We start from the raw sequence: 23,103 nt of genomic DNA, 5'->3' as shown, positions 1-23,103 counted from the left end.
GCCTGGCATGCTTCGATTCATGGGTCGCAAAGGGTCGGACACGACTGAGCGACTGATCTGATCTGAACCATAGAGATTATGGAATACAGTGTTATCTTGTCTCTTGAAAACCAGAATGGGGAGAACTAGAAATAATTGGCAAATGATGCAGAGCCCCACCCCCCCACCCCGAGCATTAGTTTCATGTCATGTCAAGTGGGACCTGTTACTAGCCCCAGTACAGTTCACATAATTGAAGTCTTTTACATGAAAGTCTGTTCTAAAGTGCAGTGCATGTAATTGTTGCTATAAGTCTTATTATTATTGACAGGCCAAAAGTATCTGCTAGGGTTGCTGACATTAGATTGTAAACCGTATTGTCCAGGTACAGTTGTCCAAATGACCGTTGTTTTCATCTTTTGGGCCTGGGGACATAGGTATGAAAACCCCGGGGGGAGGCAGTAGACTGTTCCACCAGTGCTTTGCTTTCAGATGTATTGTAGTCCATTCCAAAGCATAGCACTTACAAAAGATAATAATAAATGACATTGCATGCCTCTCCAAATATTGACTCATATTTGTTTGGGAAGCAATATAATCTTAGTTAAGAATATGTGCTTTGGGACTTCCCTGGTGGTCTAGTGGCTAAGGCTCCATACTCCCATTACATGGGACACAGGTTTGATCCCTGGTCAAGGCACTAAGATTCCACATACTGCACAGTGCAGCCTAAAAAAATTTTTTTTTTAATTTTAAAACAGAACGTATGCATTGAGTCCCATGGATCTTTTGTTTCGAATAAATATTGGTTGTGTGACTTTGAGTGAGTAGATTAAGTTCTGGATATTTAGTTTCCTCATCTGTAACGTAGAAACAATATTTACCTCAGAGTGGTTTTGAGTGTGAAATGCAATTATACATATATATATATGCATACATATAGTCTATATATATATATATATATATATATATATACATGTAAAATCTCTGGTGTGTGTGTGTGTGTGCATGTATCAGATATCAGTATCATAATTAGAGCTTGATATATAGTAACTAATTATAGGGAATGTGATATTAATCACAACTCATTGAGGGAGGAATTTTTATTACCCTAATTTTATCAGTGAGTAAGTCGAGGCTCAGAGGATTTAAGTGATCTTCCCAAGATTATAATGCCAATTAATTTAGGAAACCATTAAGTTCAGTCATGGAAAAAAGGGGGAGTGAATGTTCTAATAGAGTTAATTATAAGCTTTATTGTTTGCTATGTTTGTTTGAAGAGAATGAATACTAAGAAAAAGCCATTATATTTCAAGAAAGTGTTTTGTTGCAGTTTAAAATGCAATATTAACTAAAAGGATTGGGAATGGAATCAAAGAGTGATTAGGATGAAGTGGAAAGATAGGGTTATTTTTTTAGATGTTTGATGGTCAAAGGAGGAGAATGGAAGAAGCGAAGGCAGCAAGGTCTCAGATGGACTAAGCATGTTTTAAAGTCAAAGGGAAGATGAAGAAATTTAAGATTACCTGATGGAAAGGGGCTAATTAGAGGAGTCTAGAAAAATAAGAAATAAGACTAAGAGCACAGGTGTAACACCATTCCCTGTGACAGGAAGGCAGAGAAAAGCAGATGAGTGTAGAGACAGATGTGAAAAGAGAGAAAAAAAGATGAAGGGGAACCTATTGTAAGCTTGACTCTGACTGTTATATTCTGGGATTGCCTTTTGCAGTGGAAGAATCAAGTTTGTCTGAAAGCTGGAGTAGAATGAAGAAGGCTTGGCATAGAAATTGATGGGAGCAAGTCAGAGAATCAACAAAGGATATAAAATTGGTGGCCACTAGACAAAATTAGTACTATTTTTTAGCAGACCCAATCAGTACCATGCTTAATATTTCTCCCAAAATATGACACTGAATCACTGGGAAAAAATGATGTTATGGATAGGGAGTGTGTACATCAGAGACTTGAGGGTGGCCATAAAGACTATAGTAGATTTGCAAGGGAGTCAACTATTTCACAAGGTGTTGATGAACTATGCAAGGTATGAGCAATGTAGGTTTAGAGGTCAAGGTTCAGGCAAAGTTTGCACTCAGTAGGTGTGTTGAATAGGAACAATTGTTTATGGAAGCTGTAGCTGATAAGCAAAGTGTCCTATTTAATTGCTCAGGGCTGGGGCCGAGATAATGACCTTCAAGTTGTGTACAAAGATAAAGTAGATGAAGAATCGGGTGGAGGTAAATGTCTGTAGAGTCAAAAAGGTCAGGAAAAAGTAAGTTCAGGGGATCAGTGTAGGGTTGCTTTGACTTTTGGTAACTGTATACATGGAGAAGAAAATTTCAAGCTGCACAGTGAGCCACAGATTATGGAGACTTCTTTGGGGGTGAAAGATGAAGGCTCTGAAGATTAAAAAAAAAAAAAAAAGTAGTCAGTGCATTTTAGGCTGAAGGCAGTTTGCTTGTTCATCCCCATAGTCCTGGGAGGAGTGGAAACTTGAAGTCTCACAGAGGATCATGATGCCCATCCTTCCATTCTAGGGAAGGCAAGATAGAATTAGTGAAGAAAAATATAAAAATGAAATGAGAGAAAAGATTGAGTATGAGGATTCCTTCCCTAGTGGATTTTAGATGTCATAGGGAGGGGAAAGGCAACCTATTAGTAATTTAGAGAAGGGCGAGAGGATTAAATTGGAACTGGGCCTGAGTGAAGAGTTCCTGGGACAGTTGTTGCTGTCACTAGGTCGTCTGACTCTTCATGACTCATGCACTATAGTGTGCCAGGCTCCTAGTCCTCCACTATCTCCTCGAGTTTGTTCAGATTCATGTCAACTGAATCGCTGATGCTATCTAACCATCTCATCCTCTGTCTCCTCTTTCTTCTTTTGCCTTCAATCTTTCCCAGCATCAGGGGCTTTTCCAATGAGTTGGCTCTTCAGATCACATGGCCAAAGTACTGGAGCTTCAGCTTCAGCATCAGTCCTTCCAATACATATTCAGGGTTGATTTCCTTTAGAACTGACTGGTTTGATCTCCTTGTAGTCCAAGGGACTCTCAAGAGTCTTCTCCAACACCACAGTTCAAAAACACTCAGCCTTCCTAATGGTCCAACTCTCACATCCATATATGACTACTGGAAAAACCGTAGCTTTGACTATATAGACCTTTGTCAGCACAATGATGTCTCGGCTTTTGAATATGCTGTCTAGGTTTGTCATAGCTTTTCTTCCAAGGAGCAAGCGTCTCTTAATTTAATGGCTGCAGTCACTGTCTGCAGTGATTTTGGAGCCCAAGAAAACAAAATCTGTCTCTGTTTCCAGTTTTTCTCTATCTATTTGCCATGAAGAAATGGGACTGGATGTCATGGTCTTAGTTTTTTGAATGTTGAGTTTTAAGCCAGCTTTTTCACTCTCCTCTTTCACCCTCATCAAGAGGTTCTTTGGTTCCTCTTTCTGCCATTAGCATGGTGTTATCTGCATACCTGAGATTGTTGATATTTCTCCTGACAATCTTGATTCCAGCTTGTGATTCATATAGCCTGGCATTTTGCATGATGTACTCTGCCTAGAAGTTAATGAGCAGGGTGACAATATACAGCCTTGATGTATTCCTTTCCCAATTTTGAACCAGTCATTTGTTCCATGTCTGATTCTAACTGTTGCTTCTTGTCCTGCATACAGGTTTCTCAGGCAACAGGTAAGCTGGTCTGGTACTCCCATCTCTTTAAGAATTTTCCATAGTTTGCTGTGATCCAGTCAAAGGCTTTAACATAGTCAATGAAGCAGAAGTAGAATTTTTTATGGAATTCCTTTGCTTTTACTATGATCCAAGGGATGTTAGTAATTTGATCTCTTGTTCCTCTGCCTTTTCAAAATCCAGCTTGTACACGTGGAATTTTTTGGTTCATATACTGTTGAAGCCTAGCTTGAAGGATTTGGAGGATAACCTTACTAGCATGTGAAATGAGTACAATTGCATGGTAGTTTGAACATTCTTTGGCATTGACTTTCTTTGGGATTGGAATGAAAACTGAACTTTTCCAGTCCTGTGGCCACTGCTGAGTTTTCCAAATTTGCTGGCATGTTGAGTGCAGCATTTTAATAGCATCATCTTTAAGGATTTGAAGCAGCTCAGCTGAAATTCCATCACCTCCACTAGCTTTGTCTGTAGTAATGCTTATTAAGGCCCACTTGACATCCCACTCCAGGATGTATGGCTCTAGGTGAGTGATCACACCATCATGGTTATCTGGGTCATTAAGACCTTTTGTATAGTTCTTTTGTGTATTTTTTTTTCCCCACCTCTTAATCTCTTTTACTTCTATTAGGTCCTTGCCATTTTTTTTTTTTTTCCATGCCCATCCTTCCATGAACTGTTCCCTTGGTATCTCTAATTTTCTTGAAGAGATTTCTAGTCTTTCCCATTCTGTTGTTTTCCTCTACTTCTTTGCATTGTTCGTTTAAGAAGGTCTTCCTACCTCTTCTTGCTATTTACGGGAATTCTGCATTCAGTTGGGTATATGTTTCCCTTTCTCCCTTGCCGTTTGCTTTTCTTCTTTCCTCAGCTATTTGTAAAGCCTCCTCAGACAACCATTTTGCCTTCTTGCATTTCTCTTTCTTTGGGATGGTTTTGTTCAGTTAGCTGGAGGGAAAGAGGGAAGCCAGTATCTCAGCTGGGCAGTAATTAGGTGTGGAAGATTGGCTGTAGGAAGGGAACCTTAAAATAAGAAAACCCACCAAACACTAAGCACTTACTTGTGCTGGAACTGTGCTATACCTTCTGTGTGCTTGAAATAGTTTAAGACCATCTCATGAGATGGGTGTTGCTATTTGCCCTGTTACTTAGCTGAGGCAACAGGGACTTAGAGAAGTGAGTTTATGGTTAAGGTTAAGAGTCCATGTTTTTAATCACTGGTATATTGCCTTTAAATCTAAGAGGTAGCCTTGAAGACATGTTGGAAATTGGAGTAATAGGAGTAAAACTGGCCAAATCAGACTAGTCAGGAGGGATAGCTGATGTCTCAAGTGAGCAGGCAGAGGGGGCTGAGCACCAGGTCATGGTGCCTGGCATTTTCATGTGTGAGGATCATCTGGAAAGGAAGAGGATTCCAGTGGGAGAGGGGATGATTGAGAACCAGGGGACAAAGCCTCCTTCTCTGTCCCCCACCTTCATCTGTCAAACATGCAATGCTGTGACAGTCCTTTCACCATTTGGTACTTTCTGCTTCGGCCACAACTAGAGAGATTAGACTGGTGCTTCAAGTTTTCAGGTTAAAACCCCTCCAAGGAACCCTAATGTTTTCAAGTGATAAATAAGGCTGTGGATTGGGAGTGGCTGGGAAGAAGTCAGAAGTCTACTACTTGATTCTATTTTTCTCTCCTAATTACTTCACCAGCTCGCCCTCAACGCCCAGTGCCTTTCTTACTGGCATCCGTCACTTTCAAGGCCTTCTTGTGGAGTTTGCAATCAGTGACCTAGATCTGGCTGAACTAACTGTACCCTTTCATCTGTCCTCTTTTCCCTTCCCTATGTGGCCCCTGCATGCTTCAGCTTTTGTTGTTGTTGTTGTGGCATGTGGGATCCTAGCTCCCTGACTGGGGGATCACACCTGCACCCCCTACATGGAAGCATGGAATCCTAACCACTGGACTGACTGGGTATTCTGCTCCAACTCTTTTTCCTTTCCCTTCCTTTCCCTTCCTTTTTTCCATTGTGATCATGCCTCCATGCACTGGGCACAGTGACCCAGAAATCTGAATATTTGCATTTTGATCTTGCGTCTGATGGGACCTTATACCCTACTTTTCATGGGAACAGGAAGTTAGTATATCTAGTAATTCTATACTTTGGTTCTATTCAGTTTAATTGCATCACCAAGGCTTAATAGTTTCAATCATGGGACAAGATGATGTTAATTAACAGTAAGGACTATTTTGTCTTGTTGGTTCATGTTTCTTCTAAGTAAGCTGACACTATCTGGATCTAGATTATATACACACACATGCACCTCCTGGCTCCTGTTAGTAAAATCACGTCTACTGTGCTCAGTGCTGAAGGGAATATCTGTAACCCCAGAATTAGCCAACATTAGAGAATGTGTTAGTCTGCTAGAGCTGCCATAACAAAATACCAAAGACTGGATGATTTAAACAACAGGAATTCATTTCTCACAGTTTCGGCGACTAGAACAAGATCAATGAGCCAGCATGGCTGGTTTCTCCTGAGGCCTTTCTCTTTGGCTTGTAGACAGCCACCTTTGCACTGTGTCTTCACAGGGACTTCACTCCGGGTATATGAGCCCTGGTGACTCTTACTCTTCTAATAAAGGTACAAGTCCTATTAACTAGGGCCACACCTTTATGATACCAGTCATACCTCAATTACTTCTTTGAAAGCACTTTTCCAAATACAGTTACATTAGGGGTTGGGACTTTATCACATGGATTTTGGAAAGGACACCAATCAATCCATAACATTTACCCCTCTGTACCCCCAGCCCCACCAATTCATGCCCTTCTTCGGTAAAGAGAACCATAGACCTTTGATCTTTAAGACACTGGTATCCCATGAAATATTATCTAGTATTTCTTGAAAAAGGAGCTCTCTGGTCACTTAGATTTGGGAAACCCGAGATACTATTTCATTTGGAGAGATGGAGAGAGTCATAATGCACTTTATTTTATTAAAGGCTCTATTAAATTTGATACAATACAGATTTTTTTTTTACTTAATTTCCCCCCAAATTAATTTGCCACAGTCTAACTTATTATGTTATAGAATACTTAATAACATTGGAGAAGGCAATGGCAACCCACTCCAGTACTCTTGCCTGGAAAATCCCATGGATGGAGGGGCCTGGTGGGCTGCAGTCCATGGGGTTGCTAGGAGTCGGACACGACTGAGCGACTTCACTTTCACTTTTCACTTTCATGCATTGGAGAAGGAAATGGCAACCCACTCCAGTGTTCTTGCCTGGAGAATCCCAGGGACAGGGGAGCCTGGTGGGCTGCCATTTATGGGGTCGCACAGAGTTGGACATGACTGAAACGACTTAGCAGCAGCAGCAGCAGCAGTGAGATGTTGGTGTTTTCCTGGACATTAAGAAATAAGGATTTACTCCAATTTCACATAAAGTCATAATGATCAGTATCTGGACTAGTTACCAAGGAAGGTCACTGGATTTTTGGTCTGTGTGGACTGCTCAGAAGTTCTTTACCATATTCAATAGAACTGCAGCTCTATCTGGCTTTCATACATTCTGGTTCTTTACAGTGGAGATCAAGAGAATGTGTCTGCTCTCTCATTCCAAATGTGCAAAGGCAGCTAGCTCTAAAGTGCCTAGTCAAGGCCTTTTTTCTCCAGATGATACAGATCGGCTTCTTTAATACTTATTGCAGCATATAATCCTGTAAGTCCTCTCTACCCTGACATATCAACATCACTTTATTATTAAAACACAGGTAATAATCAACCTCACCATTTCCTTTCTCTGTCCCAGGTAGTGTTATTGTCACAGAGATAAATAAGACAGATGAGGGCTTTACTTCTTGGACTTTACTTTCTTGTAGAAAAAGAATTGATCAAAAATAACATAATATTGAGATGATTTCAGGTTCTGACAAGTATTTAAAAATATATATATCATGGTATTGGGATAGAGAATAACATGGATGTGGGGGCCAGATTAACTGTTTGATCAGAAAAGTTTTATCAGAGGAGCTATTTGAACAGACACCTGAATGATTGGAAGGAGCCACTCTAGGAGAGCCGGGGAATCAGACAGTACAGAAGGAATAGGAGGTGCAATGGCCACAGGAACATAAGCCTCTTGAGTGGTTCACTTTTCTGCAGTTCCATACGCAATGGCTAGTTTTTCCTGAAAACTTTCAACTTGTAAATCTGACAAGCTATAGCCTGTGTCTTCTGTGATTAGGCTAAATGTTTTATACTGAATTCTATCTGAGACTGCACTGAAGAATTCTATAATCTATATTTTTTAATTGCCTTTTTCCTTCTTTCTCTCTTCTTATTTTCTATGGCAAATTTTCTTTATGATTTTAATTGGCATCTGGGTCTAGGAGTTTATGGTTGCAAATATTCATTTAGCCTCTGTTTATTTAACTCATAAGATATGTCTCACTTGTTATTATATGAACATGTTTCACTCATTTTCATCACAACATTCATTACAACATAGCCCTGTCTCTTCCTTTATTTGTGTATTGTTCGTCTTTCACCCCTAGAATGCAGGTTCCACAAGAAGCAGATCTTGCCTATCTTGTTTACTTGCCTATTATCAGCCCCTAGCACAGTGCACTGCACAGAGTAAAAATTAGTTACTAAGTAATTACTAAATAAATGAATAGTCCTAAGATTCCACATTATTAGTCAAAAGGTAGAGTAACACTGGAGAAGGGAATGTCTATCCACTCCAGTATTCTTGCCTGGGGAATCCCATGGACAGAGAAGCTGAGTGGGCTACAGTCCATGGGATTGCAAAGAGCTGGACAGAATTGAGTGACTAATACTACACTACACTAGAGTAACACAGAATTCACTCAGTATTTGGCACAAATAGTCTTTTGCATCAATTAATTTAAAAATAAATAAAGCCAGAAATTCCCTGATGGTTAGCACTCCACACTGTTACTGCCAAGGGCCCAGAATCAATCCCTAGTCAGAGAACTAAGATTCTACAAGCTGTGAGGTGTGGCCAAATAAAATAAATAAAGCCTGTCTCACTGGAACTTATAAGAGTTCAATAATTTTAGATTGAATTTAACTTTAATAAGAATAGAAAACTGAAACATTTAACACATTCTCCACTTTTTTTTTCCGATATGACTCAAAATCATCTTTAAGTTGAAATCACTGTGTTATCTGAGTGACTAGGGCTTCTTTCACTACAGAATAGAGGTGAAAAAGAACCACCGCCTGCTTCTCCTTAGCTGCTACCCCACGTGCCCATGTAAGTGTTCATACATAATTAAAAATTTACCCACTAACCTAAAGGCTGTGTTAATTAAGGTAATACCTACAAAGAAACAATGGAAACAGAATGTTCGAAATAAAGTAACTGGAGCCACACCCATTCCCCCAGAAAAAGAAAATTAAGTATGTAATGAATATTCATTGGAGGGACTGATACTGAAGCTCTAATACTTTGGCCACCTGATGCGAAAAGCTAACTCATTGGAAAAGACCCTAATGCTGGGAAAGATTGAAGGCAAGAGGAGAAGGGGACAACAGAGGATGAGATGGTTGGATAGCATCACCGACCTGATGGCTGTGAATTTAAGCAAACTCCCGAAGATGGTGAAGGACAGGGTAGCCTGTCATACTGCAGTCCATGGGGTCACAAAGAGTCTTACAGGACTGAACAATGATGACAGATGAGTAGAAGACAGGTTATTTATCTTCTGCTGCTAATTGGGAGAGAGTAAGCTCCTTCTGTTTTGTCATGAAAGTTTCTGATGGTTGAAAGCACCATGAATGTAGGTTTGGACTCAAGGTAAGCAATGCTCCTAACAATCAAACCAGTACAGCAATGTTCATAATTCATCATGAGGTGAATTTTCTATCAGTGGGAAGTTCTGGTTGATGCTAGCTCATTAGGAATATTATAGAGGAAGTCAGAGACTGTTTCAGTGGTTTCTGAGTCCTCAATCCAACTCTGAAAGCCTATGACTATACTAAAATTAGGTTCTCTGTCAATGCATCTTGGGTTTAATTGACTTTACCCATGTTTGATACAATGACAGACTCTCCTTGATTATGCTGTAGTCAGGCTCCTCTGAGCCCTCTTCTCAACTTGGCTTCAACTTTGACCTATAAAAACTGTAGATTCTCAACACAAATAGTTTTACCCCCACCCCTAACACACACACATACACACACACAAACACCTCTGAGAGACTTGAACATAGTTTGAAATAGCTCAAAATCATTCTTAGGATGACCCAGCCCCATTTAAAATGCCTGCTTGAGAAAGCCCAATGTGGCAAGAAGAATTTAGCATTTGATATAGCCACAATGGGATAAGCAGACAGACCCTTAAACCCCTCTTAGAGCACTTAGAGCATGTTCTTTAAAAGGTTAGAATGGTTAATGCAATTTTACATCTTTTATCTACCATTTGAGTTATAAGTCTACCACCCAAACAGTTTCCTCTAGGACCTGAGAGCTGGCCCTTTGAAATGCAGCCTTTCTGGGAGATAACTCTCCCTTTTACTCCCAGTTCCTTTGGGAGTGCTGTGCTGTGCTTAGTTGCTCATTCATGTCCGAGTCTTTGTGACCCCATGGACTGTAGCCTGCCAGACTCTTCTATGCATGGGGATTCTCCAGGGAATACTACTGGAGTAGGTTGCTGTGTCCTCCTCCCGGCAGTCTTCCAAACCCAGGGATCAAACCCAGGTCTCCCACATTGCAGGCAGGTTCTTTACCATCTGAGATATCAGGGAAGCCCAAGAATACTGGAGTGGGTAGCCTATTCCTTCTCCAGGGGAATCTTCCCAACCCAGGAATTGAATGGGGGTCTCCTGCATTGCAGCTGGATTCTTTACCAGCTGAGTTACCAGGGAAGCCCCTTCTTTGGGAGTATAATGGTCTTAACTTTGGTATCTTGCTCTGTCATCACTGCCTCCTGACACTGAGATAAAAGAAGTTTGTTTCTCCCCTGGAGAAGCACCAGTTAGCAAATCTACACGGCCTGGTCACATTAACTAACCCCTGAAAGTGAATTTGTTAGTTGCTCAGACATGTCCCACTCTTAGTGATCCCATGGATAAAGGAGCCTGGCAGCCTATAGTCCATGGGATTTTCCAGGTAAGTATACTGGAGTGAGTTGCCATTTCCCCCTCCAGGGGGTCTTCCCGACCCAGGGATTGAACCTGCGTCTCCTGAATTGCAATCAGAGTCTTTAGCACTGTGCCACCTGGGAAGCCCAAGGACTAACCCCTACTCTCTGCCTTTGTACAAATTTCTACTTCCCTGACTCTGCTTAACTTCCACCTTACCCATCCCCCTACTCCCTCATTCTCTTTTTAAAATGCCTAGTCATCTCTGAACAAATCAAAGTTGAGTTCAGATCAGTCTGGGCTCTTTTCCCTATTGCAGTAGTATTGCTGAACAAAATTTACCCTTACCTCTAACTAGTGCCTGGCTTTCTTATCTTGGACAATGATTAATTCATAACCTCTAAGTGGGGAAAAAACAATTTGACACAGTCAGAACTGTTAGATGTGCTTGTCAAAGTTTAAACAATGGATCAAAATCTGGTCTCAAAAGCTTGATGAAAAGCAGAATGTATTTAGATTTAGTCTTGTTAGAAAGAAGATTAGGAGGTCCAATAGAAATTTCCCTGGATGCAGTGATGCACTCTCTGATGGTATATTCAGTTTTCTATCTGTACTCCTATGGCATTTGCCCTCACCTTCACAAAACCCCCCAATTATATCTGCCTCAAAATAGAGATTTTCCTTTCAGTCTTTTTTACAAGCGATTTTGTATTTTTTGTTGTTTAGTTGATAAGTCGTGACCAACTCTTGGTGACCCCGTGAACTGTAGCCCACCAAGCTCCTCTCTCCATGGGATTTCCCAGGCAAGAATAATGTAGTGGGTTGCCATTTCCTCCTCTTGGAGATCTTCCTGACCCAGGGCTTGGAGCTGCTTCTCTTCTTTCTCCTGCATTCACAGGTAGATTCTTTACCACTGTGCCACCTGGGAAGCCATTGTATTAGTAGGATACATCAATGATGGTGAAATTTTTGGGTCAGAGTATGTGTGTGTATATATATATATATATCTCCATAAATTTTATGTCAAGACTAAAATGTCTTAATTAAAATTGAGGGACAAGCATTAGAGATTATGTAGATTCCCTGAAATTTTATACATCATTTGGAATCTATATGAGCACATATATAATTTTGTCTTTATGTTAGAATGTCAAAGGGGCATCTTTTTAATTCTAGAGTATGTCCTAGACTCTAAGATGCCAGAAAGTCGAGTTTTTAAAGTTTTTTTCAGCACAGGTCTGTGCACATAATAAGTATTAGTAAATGATAAGAAGAACAGTTTTTCAAAATATAGTCCTTTGAACTAATTTTTTCAGCCAACATAGCAGTAAACCTGGAATATTTTTATAAACTTATCTCCCTCTTATAAGGTCTTATATTTTTTTATTACCCTGAATTTCCTTGTCAGTTGTTCTTTCATCTCACCAGCTTGGGGTGAGAATGGAAATGAGAATGGTAAGGAGTGAGAAATGTGCAGAATGTTTTAAGTTCTACGTGGAGAGAACATGGCATCAGTGGGAAAAGGGTAACAATGGCTCTGGGATATAAAGGACAGAGCTATTTAACCCTGATCTCCAGGAAAAGTGAACCCATCACTCAGGCAGTTGCATGTATTTTCCTTCCAAGTGGTGTGATTGCCAGTGAAATTTGGCAAGAATGTGCCACCCCCAAATATGCCACTTTGGCATAATGATTATTTTGAGCTAAAGACACTTATAAAACAGCAGGTGCAAGAAAGGTATACTGAATAGTATATGAAAACATGAGTTAACACTCTCATGTGAAAGATGTCCTCTCTATACCAGGAGAAAAGACACATCACCAGAAACAAGAGTCAATGCCAAGAGAATTGTATGCAAACAGACCTTATTAAAATAACTCGTATCTTCCTTTGCCCCTCATATATTTCAGTTACTTTTCCACAATTGCCTCCCTTTGTTTAGCCAAGTATAAAAACATTTAGGTCTTCTTTGATTCTTTACTTCCTCCCATTTCGTAAGTAAACCTTATACCAAATATATTAGTGTGCTTTTTTCTTATTAATATGTCTTTTGTAACAGAGTCCTAGTCAAGATGTAAGACTGGTAGAAGAAATGTTTTCCTCCCCTGCATCATGTTGAATGGCTGATGACATCACAAGCTTCCCTAGCTCCTCTTTGTTAGATTCAATCTCTGCGCATGCTTGGCAGAGGATTTGGCCCGCAGCTTCTTAGAATTCTTTCTCACACATCGCTTTTCTCAAGTTTTGAATGGAGATAATGTAGGTGGGCACAGCTATCATCCAGAGTCATAATTTGGACAGATCATGAGCATAAGTGTGAATAGGCATGCCAGCATTGCAAGAAAGAAGCAAATGGGGAGAAATCATGGCTAGTGCCTTCTATTTTCCCAGTCTGTGAAAGAGAACCCTCAGGCTACCTCCGATGGTATGCCCTCAAAACGATGGTAAAGGGAAAAACTCCAGGTCCTTAGGTAAGGAGATTGGAATGTGAAGACATTAGAGTGGGTTGAATTGTACAGTGAAGGGGCCCAGAAATTAGGAAAGAGTGCCTGAGGCAGGTGTGTGAGAGGAGAGTGTAGGAATTAAGGCTTAGAGAAGATGACAAAACTGGAGAAAAGGAGTTTTCAGAGGAGTGGCTAGGCAGTAAAATAGAGGGTTAGAAGTTGAAATCTAGGAAGAGGAGAAAAGAAGCAGGAAATCACACAGGAATTTTCTATGATTCTTTTTTTTCCCAGTTGGGAAAATTAACTACAATGAGAAAGAGTTTTGGAACCAGAAGAGAAGAATAATATCAAGTTTTATAATGGAGACTCTAAAGGAAGAAGATGAAAAGTGTTAGCATTGTAAAGAGACCCAATCTGGAAGAGCACTGAGGATGAGAGGAGGTTTAGCAGGGGCTAGGAGTGATCAGTAGCCAAAATTTGAGAAGCTATTGATTTAGAAGGAAAGAGCTAGGAGATAAAAATTAGAAAGTATCAAGTTATGAAGAGGGAAAGTAGAAGGGATACCACTCATTGTTTCTAAGTGACAGTAACTTGAACAGTGAAAGAATTTAAAAGTTTTTTTAGTGTAACCCCTATCAAATTACCCATGGCATTTTTCACAGAATTAGAACAAATAATCCTAAAATTTTTAAGGAACCATAAAAGATTCAGAATTACCAAAGAAATCCTGAAGAAAAAGAACAAAGTAATCAAAACAGCATGGTATTGGCACAAAAACAGAAAATACATCAACAAAACTGAATAGAGGGTACAGAAATAAAACCACACACTTAGAGTTAATTAATCTTTAACAAAGGAGGCAAGAATATACAATGGAGAAAAGATGATCTCTTTGGCAAATGGTGTTGGGCAAGCTGGATAGCCACATGGAAATCAGTAAAGTTAGAACACTCCTTTAAACCACACAAAAATAAACTCAAAATGACTTAAAGACTTAAATATAAGATAGGACACCATAAAATTCCTAGAAGAGAACATGGGCAGAACATTCTCTGACACAAATTGTAGCAATAGTTTCTTGGGCAGTCTCCCAAGGGAATAGAAATGAAAGCAAATATAAACAAATGGGATCTAATCAAACTTAAAAGCTTTTGCACAGCAAAGGAAACAAAAAGACAATGTGAGAACTGGGAGAAAATATTTGCAAATTATGAAACCCACAACAGGTTAATTTCCAAAATATTCAAACATTTCATCAGCTTATATCAAAAACAAAAAAAAAAAAAAAAAAAAAAAACCAAACAAAAAAAACAACCCAATCAGAAAATGGACAGAACTAAATAGACATTTCTCCAAAGAAGACATACAGATGGCCAACAGGTGCACAAAAAGATGCTCCACATTGTCAATTATTAGGTAAATGCAAGTCAAAAGTGAAGATACAGTGAAGTTATCACCTCATACCAGTCAGAGTGCCCATCATTAAAAAAAATCTACAAGAAATAAATACTGGAGAGAGCATGGAGAAAAGGAGCCCTTCTACACCGTTGGTGGGACTGTAAATTGGTGCAGCCACTGTGGAGAACACTTAAGGAGGTTCCTTAAAAAACTAAAAATAGAGTTACCATATGATCCTGTAATCCTGCTCTTGGGCATATATCTGAAGGAAACCATAATTTGAAAGATACATGTACCCCAGTGTTCACTGCAGCACTATATACAATAGCCAAGACAGGGAAGCAACCTAAATGTCCATTGACAAATGAATGGATAAAGAAGATATATATATATATATATATATATATATATATATAATTATATATAATATATAAATATTAAGATATAAATATATAAAACATAGAATTATATATATATATCTTCCCTTGTGGCTCAAATGGTAAAAAATCTGCCCACAATGTGGGAAACCCAGGTTTGATCCCTGGGTCAGGACGATCCCCTGGAGAAGGAAATGGCAACCCACTCCAGTATTCTTGCCTGGAAAGTCCCATGAACAGAGGAGCCTGGAGGGCTACAGTCCATGGGGTCACAGAAAATTGGACACGACTGAGTAACTAGCACTTCCACTTTTCATACATATATATGTATATATACATATGTATATTCATATATATATGCATGAAATGGAATATTACTCATAAAAACAAATGAAATTATGCCATTTGCAGCACAATGGATAGACCTAGAGATTATCATGTAAGTGAAGTAAGTCAAAGAAAAACAAGTATCATATGATATCACTTACATGTGGAATCTATGGATCTATGATACAAATATACTTATTTACAAAGTAGGAACATACATAAAAAAAGACCTGTGGTTATGAAAGGGGAAATGGTTGAGTGGAAGAATAGATTGGTAGCTTGGGATTAGCAAATACAAGCTACTATATATAAAAAAATAGACAAACAGCAAGATTTGACTGTATAGCATAGGCAGATATATTCAATATCTTATAATGACCTGTAGTGAATAAGAATATGAGAGAGTAATTCTAAAATATGAAAAATTCTAATCTACACAAAATTCTGAAACATTACATTGTCAACAGATGGGATCTTAAACTAAGGTTTTGCCTAGTTGTATTTTCTGATACTAAACCTCTAATGCAGAGAAGGCAATGGCACCCCACTCCAATGCTCCTACCTGGAAAATCCCATGGATGGAGGAGCCTGGTAGGCTGTAGTCCATGGAGTCACTAAGAGTCGGACATGACTGAGCGACTTCACTTTCACTTTTCACTTTCATGCATTGGAGAAGGAAATGGCAACCCATTCCAGTGTTCTTGCCTGGAGAATCCCAGGGACAGGGGAACCTGGTTCGCTTCCATCTATGGGGTCGCACAGAGTCGGACACGACTGAAGTGACTTAGCAGCAGCAGCAGCAGCAGCAAACCTCTAATGACAAGAAAGCATGCTTAATGATTCTCTAGATTAAAGAGGTTGAACTAGAATATAAATCGCTCTACCCTTTATGGAGAAAGTTTCACTATGAAAAATACTCTTAGTAGTTGAACTAAATATTCTTAATGACATCGTAAGAATTGTGAATTATATATGGCTAATGCACTACCACTTGGATATTATTGTCTTTTTTTATATGATAATATGGATGTTGATCTTAACCATGGTTGTTCTCTGTGGTTGTCAGAAAGAAATGATCTGTTGAATATTTTACCACAGAATATACTCCCACTGTTTCTGCAAGACCTGAAACCAGTTTGATCTCAAATTTTAAAGATATGAATAAGCCAGACTTATTTGTCTGATATGTTGAGTATTTTTAATGATTTTAATATATCAATTCAAAGAAGGAGTGTAAAATTTTTTTTTTTTAATGAGCAAAGGTGAAAAACAAAAGTTAGATGTTTGGATGAAAAGAGTATCTACAAATTATTATGACATATATGATGATTTAACAATTATCAATAGCTAGTAAGGTCAGAGAAAGCAATGGCACCCCACTCTGGTACTCTTGCCTGGAAAATCCCATGGATGGAGGAGCCTGGTGGGCTGCAGTCCATGGGGTCGCTAAGAGTCGGACACGACTGAGCGACTTCACTTTCACTTTTCACTTGCATGCATTGGAGACGGAAATGGCAACCCACTCCAGTGTTCTTGCCTGGAGAATCCCAGGGATGGGGGAGCCTGGTGGGCTGCCGTCTATGGGGTCACGCAGAGTCGGACACGACTGAAGCGACTTAGCAGCAGCAGCAGCAGTAAGGTAGGCTGCAGTCCATGGGGTTGCTAAGAGTCAGGCACGACAGAGCGACTTCACTTTCACTTTTCACTTTCATGCATTGGAGAAAGAAATGGCAACCCACTCCAGTGCTCTTGCCTGGAGAATCCCAGGGACAGGGGAGCCTGGTGGGCTGCCATCTATGGGATCGCACAGAGTCAGACATGACTGAAGCGACTTAGCAGCAGCAGCAGTGATAAATTTGGTGTTGAATGTCTGTGAAAAGTTAACACCAAAATCTTACATATTTGTATCTAATTTAAATTTTCCTTCAAAAGAATATTCATGCATAGGAAATTTTTAAATTAATTAATTTATTTTAATTGGAGGCTAATTATTTTACAGTGTTGTAGTGGGTTTTGCCATACATTGACATGAATCAGTCATAGGTGTATATGCGTCCCCCATCCTGAACCCCCATCACCCTCCCTTCCCATCTCATCCCTCAGGATTGTCCCAGTGCATCAGCTTTGAGTGCTCTGTTTCATGCATCAGACTTGGACTGGTGATCTATTTCACATATGGTAATATACATATTTCAGTGCTATTCTCTCAAATCATCCTACCCTTGTCTTCTCCCACAGAGTCCAAAAGTCTGTTCTTTATATCTATGACTCTTTCACTGTCTTGCATAAAGGGTCATCATTACCATCTTTCTAAATTCCATATATATGTGCTAGTATACTGTATTGGTGTTTTTCTTTCTGACTTACTTCACTCTGTATAATAGGCTCCAGTTTCATCCACCTCATTAGAACTGGTTCAAATGGGTTATTTTTAATAGCTGAGTAGTATTCCATTGTGTATATTTACCACAGCATTCTTATCCATTTATCTTCTGATGGACATCTAGGTTGCTTCCATGTCCTAGCTATGGTAAACTGTGCTGTGATGAACACAGCACAGTACATGTGTCTCTTTAAATTCTGATTTCCTTGGTGTATATGCCCAGCACCAGTAATTGCCCAATTACTTCTTTTACCTTACATTTCTATTAACTCCTCTAATGATATACAGACAAATGAATTAGAAAATACAGATCAAAAACAATCCTTATGGACATCATTGGTATCTGAATATACCTGACCAAATATAAATATCAAAATTAATGGTAAAAGATTTTCTGGTCTCCTAGATACTGGATCTGATATCACTATTATTTCCAAACACTTGTGGCCCAAATCTTGGACTATACAAAAAATTTCTTGCCAAATTACAGGAGTTTCTCAAACCAAAATACAAGAAGCCTATCAAAGTATTCAAATTTATCCTTGTGAGAGACCAAAAGGCCAGCCTACAACATTAGAACCTTATGTGATAGATGCACCCCTTAATCTAATAGGAAGGGATTTACTTATGCAATGGCAAACTCAGACATACATTCCACATTTTTCTTAGAGGCCACTGCTCATTTAACAAACAATGCAATTATTAAAATAACTTGGAAAAATGACGAGCCTATTTGGACAGAGCAGTGGCCCCTTACAAAAGAAAAATTACAAACTGCTAAAGAACTTATAGATACACAATTGAAATGAAAACATATTGAGAAATCTTATTCCCTTTGGAACTCTCCCATTTTTGTTATAAAAAAGAAATCTGGCAAATGGCATCTCTTCAGTTCAGTTCAGTCACTCAGTCGTGTCCGACTCTTTGTGACCCCATGAATCGCAGCACACCAGGCCTCCCTGTCCATCACCAACTCCCGGAGTTCACTCAAACTCAACGTCCATCGAGTCGGTGATGCCATCCAGCCATCTCATCCTCTGTCGTCCCCTTCTCCTCCTGCCCCCAATCCCTCCCAGCATCAGAGTCTTTTCCAATGAGTCAACTCTTTGCATGAGGTGGCCAAAGTACTGGAGTTTCAGCTTTAGCATCATTGCTTCCAAAGAACACCCAGGACTAATCTCCTTTAGAAGGGACTGGTTGGATCTCCTTGCAGTCCAAGGGACTCTCAAGAGTCTTCTCCATCTCTTAACAGACCTTAAAAAAGTTAATGCATCTATAATACCTATGGGTACATTACAGCCAGAAATCCCATCACCTACCATTATTCCTCAAAACTGGCATATTATTATTATAGATTTACAAGATTGTTTTTTAAATATACCTTTGCACCCTCTAGACCGAGAGAGATTTGCTTTCTCTCTTCTTTATCCTAATCACACCGGGCCTCATAAACGGTACCAATAGACTGTACTACCTCAAAAAATGATAAATTCTCCCACCATGTGCCAATACTATATAGCCAAAGCCCTTAAACCTGTGAGAATACAGTTTCTTGACTTTCTTGTTATTCATTACATGGATGATATATTGTTTTCAGCTCCATCTGTTTTAGAAACTCAATACATGTTTAATATAGCTCAACAATGCTTGAAAGACTGGATTAATCATTGCCCCTGAAAATATTCAAACCTCTACACCGTACCATTACTTAAGATTTGTTGTTAATAGACAACATATTACTAACACAGATTCGTACTGATAAATTATCAACCTTAAATGATTTTCAATTTTAGATGATATAAATTGGGTTAGATCTTCTTTAGACATTGCTAATTATCAACTGACTAATCTATTTAATACTTTGAAAGGAGATCTCAATTTAAATAGCTCTCGTTCACTTTCACAAGAAACACGAGAAAAACTCTATTTAATACAAAATAAATTGCAAAAGTGATTTCTTACACATATTAGACTTAATTTACCTCTAAAATTATTTATACTCCCCTCTCTTCATTCTCCCACAGGACTTCTTGCCCAACAAAAACACCCAATAAAATGGATCTATACCCATTTTAGAGGGATAAAATCACTTACATCCTATCTTAATTTAATCATTCTAATCATTATCAATAAAAGAAATAAAACTAAGACTTTAATTGGCTCCAATCCTTATAAAATTGTAATACCTATTAATAAATCTTGAGGACACATTACAAACTTCTACTGATTTCCAAATAACTTTTCTGGAATATTTTGGAGAAATTTCGTTTCATTATCCTTCTAACAAGCTCTGGAATTTCTTCAAAAATACTGAGTTTATTATCTCCCACATCGTCAACTCACAGCCTATACCTCAAGCTGATGTTTTCTATATAGATAAGAGTAAAAACGCCAAAGCATCATTCTGGTCTCTCAAAAAATATGAAGTCTTTTATACTAAATTTCATTCTGCTCAACAAAACAAATTATATGCTCTTATTCAAGTTATTTGCCTACATCCTTAATCCATTAATATAGTCTCTGACTCCTTATATTCAGTTTTTGTATTATAAAATATAGAAACTTCCACTATAAACTCCAATCAACCTATTATTCAATAACTTTTTTTCAAACTACAATCTATTATTAGAAACCACACTCTTTCCATTTATATTACCCATATTTGAACACATTCCTGCCTTCCTGGCCCTATGACTCATGGAATAAACAAGCTGATAAACTTATTACTTTTGCTACTCCCAAGAAACAATATGCTTTATTGCACAATAGTCCTGGGTCCTTACACCAAATTTGAAAAATTCCATACTGCCATACCAAAAAAAAAAAAAAATCATTAAAAATTTCTCTACTTGTAGGCCCCTACATCTTTAACCCATTACACAAGGTATCAATCCTTGAGGACTACAACCCAATGAACTATGACAGATGAATGTAACTCACTGCCCTGAACTTTCTCCCTCTTCCTTCCTACATGTCTCAATTGATACAAATTCTTCTTTTATATGGGCCACACCTCCCCGAGGTGAAACTACACAACATATTATAACCCACCTGTTAACTTGCTTTACAGTAATGAAAACTCCTAGTTCTATAAAAACAGACAATGGCCCTGCCTGTATTTCTAGACACTTCAAACAATTTTTACACTCATTTTCTATTAAACATGTTACAGGTATTCCTTATAATCCACAGACACAAAACATAGTCAAACGGACACATCACACACTGAAACTAAAAATAATAATCAAAATTTAAAAAGGGGGAATACACAGGAACACTACTATCTTCCTTATCTAAAGCAGACTTTACTAGATTCCAACATAAGTTATTTTCTAAAGCTATAACTATTGTTAATACAGCTTAATTTGTTTTAAATTTTTTAAACTTACCACAAGGAGATATTTTGACAACAGCAGAAAAACATTTTGAGACATTGAAAGATACCTTCCTTCCTCTGCCCATTTGGTATCAAGATGGGTTGACTAAACAATGGAAATCTGAAAAATTAATATTACAGAGAAAAAGATATGCTTATATTTCTCCAGATGGATCCAACGAAGTCAGTTGGCTCCTTCTTCGAAAGATCTGCCCCCAGGGAACTACCGGCATTCAAGATAGGAAAAGGCAAAATCCCCGGAAAGAAGATGTTCCAATACAAGCCATAGTGGCTTTAGAGATTTCCAAAAAACACCGCACTCAGCGTCATCTACCTCATGATCTCCCTTCTTGGAAACAGATTAAAAACCCTTGCTAATCAAACTGAAAATCTGGTTTCTCAACAGGAAATGCCTCAGAATCCAGAAAATATTTTTGTCGCTATGCTTGCTTTGCTTGCTTTTGCTCCCCCTGCTCAAGCTGAATTAATTAATCATACTTACTGGGCTTATATACCCAACCCCTTTACTGCAGGTTGTAAAATGAAGACAGAAAGAAGGACGCAGGGGACCCAAGTCTCTAGTGGAACAAGGGTATTTCATTAGCAGAAATGCATGCTTATATATCTTCAGTAAAATAATTATTCAGCCATTACAAAGAATGAAATTCCACCAGTTGCAACAAAATCTAATAAACACAAGGTCGATGAAGAGAGTCACTGAAGGGAGTGACTAAAAGGAATCCAAGCAGGTGCCCTTTCCCATGGTCTCAGTCCTGAGAACTGCGTGCAGCTCTACTCGTTCCTGTATTCCAGGAACTGATAAGGAACACAGAGTCCTTGAGAAATGGCACACAAAGGACAATGCAACGTATTGGATCCCTTAAAGTTGAATGTCCCCTGACAGTATGGCAGTTCTGTTTCCAGTTTTTAAAGGAATCTCCACACTGTTCTCCATAGTGGCTATACTAGTTTGCATTCTCACCAATGGTGTAAGAGGGTTCCCTTTTTTCCACACTCTCTCCAGCATTTATTGTTAGTAGACTTTTTGATAGCAGCCATTCTGACTGGCATGAGATAGTACCTCATTGTGGTTTTGATTTGCATTTCTCTGATAATGAGTGATGTTGAGCATCTTTTCATGTGTTTGTTAGCCATTTATATGTCTTCTTTGGAGAAATGTCTGTTTGATTGGGTCATTTATTTTTCTGGTATTGAGCTGCATGGGCTGCTTGTATACTTTTGAGATAAACTCTTTGTCAGTTGCTTTGTTTGCTGTTATTTTCTCCCATTCTGAACTCTGTCTTTTCACCTTGCTTATAGTTCCCTTCATTGTGCAAAAGCTTTTAAGTTTAATTAGGTCTGTTTATTTTTGCTTTTATAACTACTCTGGGAGGTGGGTCATAGAGGATCCTGATATGATTTTTGTCAGAGAGTGTTTTTCCTATTTTTCCTCAAAGAGTTTTATAGTTTCTGGTCTTACATTTAGATCTTTAATCCGTTTTGAGTTTATTTTTGTGAATGGTGTTAGAAAGTGTTCTAGTTTCATTCTTTTACAGGTGGTTGACCAGTTATCTAAGCACCACTTGTTAAAGAGATTGTCTTTATTCCATTGTATATTCTTGCCTCCTTTGTCAAAGATAAGGTGTCCATAGGTGCATGGATTTATCTCTGGGCTTTCTATTTTGTTCCATTGATCTATATTTCTGTCTTTGTGCCGGTACCATACTGTCTTGATGACTGTAGCTTTGTTAGTAAAGTCTGAAGTCAGGCAGGTTGATTCCTCCAGTTCCACTCTACTTTCTCAAGATTGCTTTGGCTGTTTGAGGGTTTTTGTATTTCCATACAAATTGTGAAATTATTTTTTCTAGTTCTGTGAAAAATACTGTTGGAAGCTTGATAGGACTTGCATTGAATCTATAGATCGCTTTGGGTAGTATACTCATTTTCACTATATTGATTCTTCTGACCCACGAACAGGGTATATTTCTCCATCTATTTGTGTCATCTTTGATTTATTTCATTAATGTTT

General features: G+C 38.7%; 1 protein-coding gene and 1 long non-coding RNA gene across 2 annotated transcripts in view; one reads left to right on the top strand and one right to left on the bottom strand.

Moving 5' to 3' along the window:
* LOC133251455 (sperm-associated acrosin inhibitor-like) overlaps positions 1–23,103 on the top strand; it is a 96,045-nt gene that overhangs the window by 14,826 nt on the left and 58,116 nt on the right. The window lies entirely within an intron of this gene.
* Positions 6,667–21,651, bottom strand: LOC133251459 (uncharacterized). The gene is made up of 3 exons (XR_009737624.1): positions 21,088–21,651; positions 15,878–16,128; positions 6,667–7,063 (listed from the first exon to the last, which is right to left on the bottom strand). It is a non-coding gene; the product is annotated as an uncharacterized LOC133251459 (long non-coding RNA).

The sequence above is a fragment of the Bos javanicus genome, chromosome 7, assembly GCF_032452875.1.
Source record: "Bos javanicus breed banteng chromosome 7, ARS-OSU_banteng_1.0, whole genome shotgun sequence".
Taxonomy (NCBI): Eukaryota; Metazoa; Chordata; class Mammalia; order Artiodactyla; family Bovidae; genus Bos; species Bos javanicus.
The sequence above is the reverse complement of the archived record's forward strand: the minus strand, read 5'-3'. Positions and strand labels throughout refer to the sequence as shown.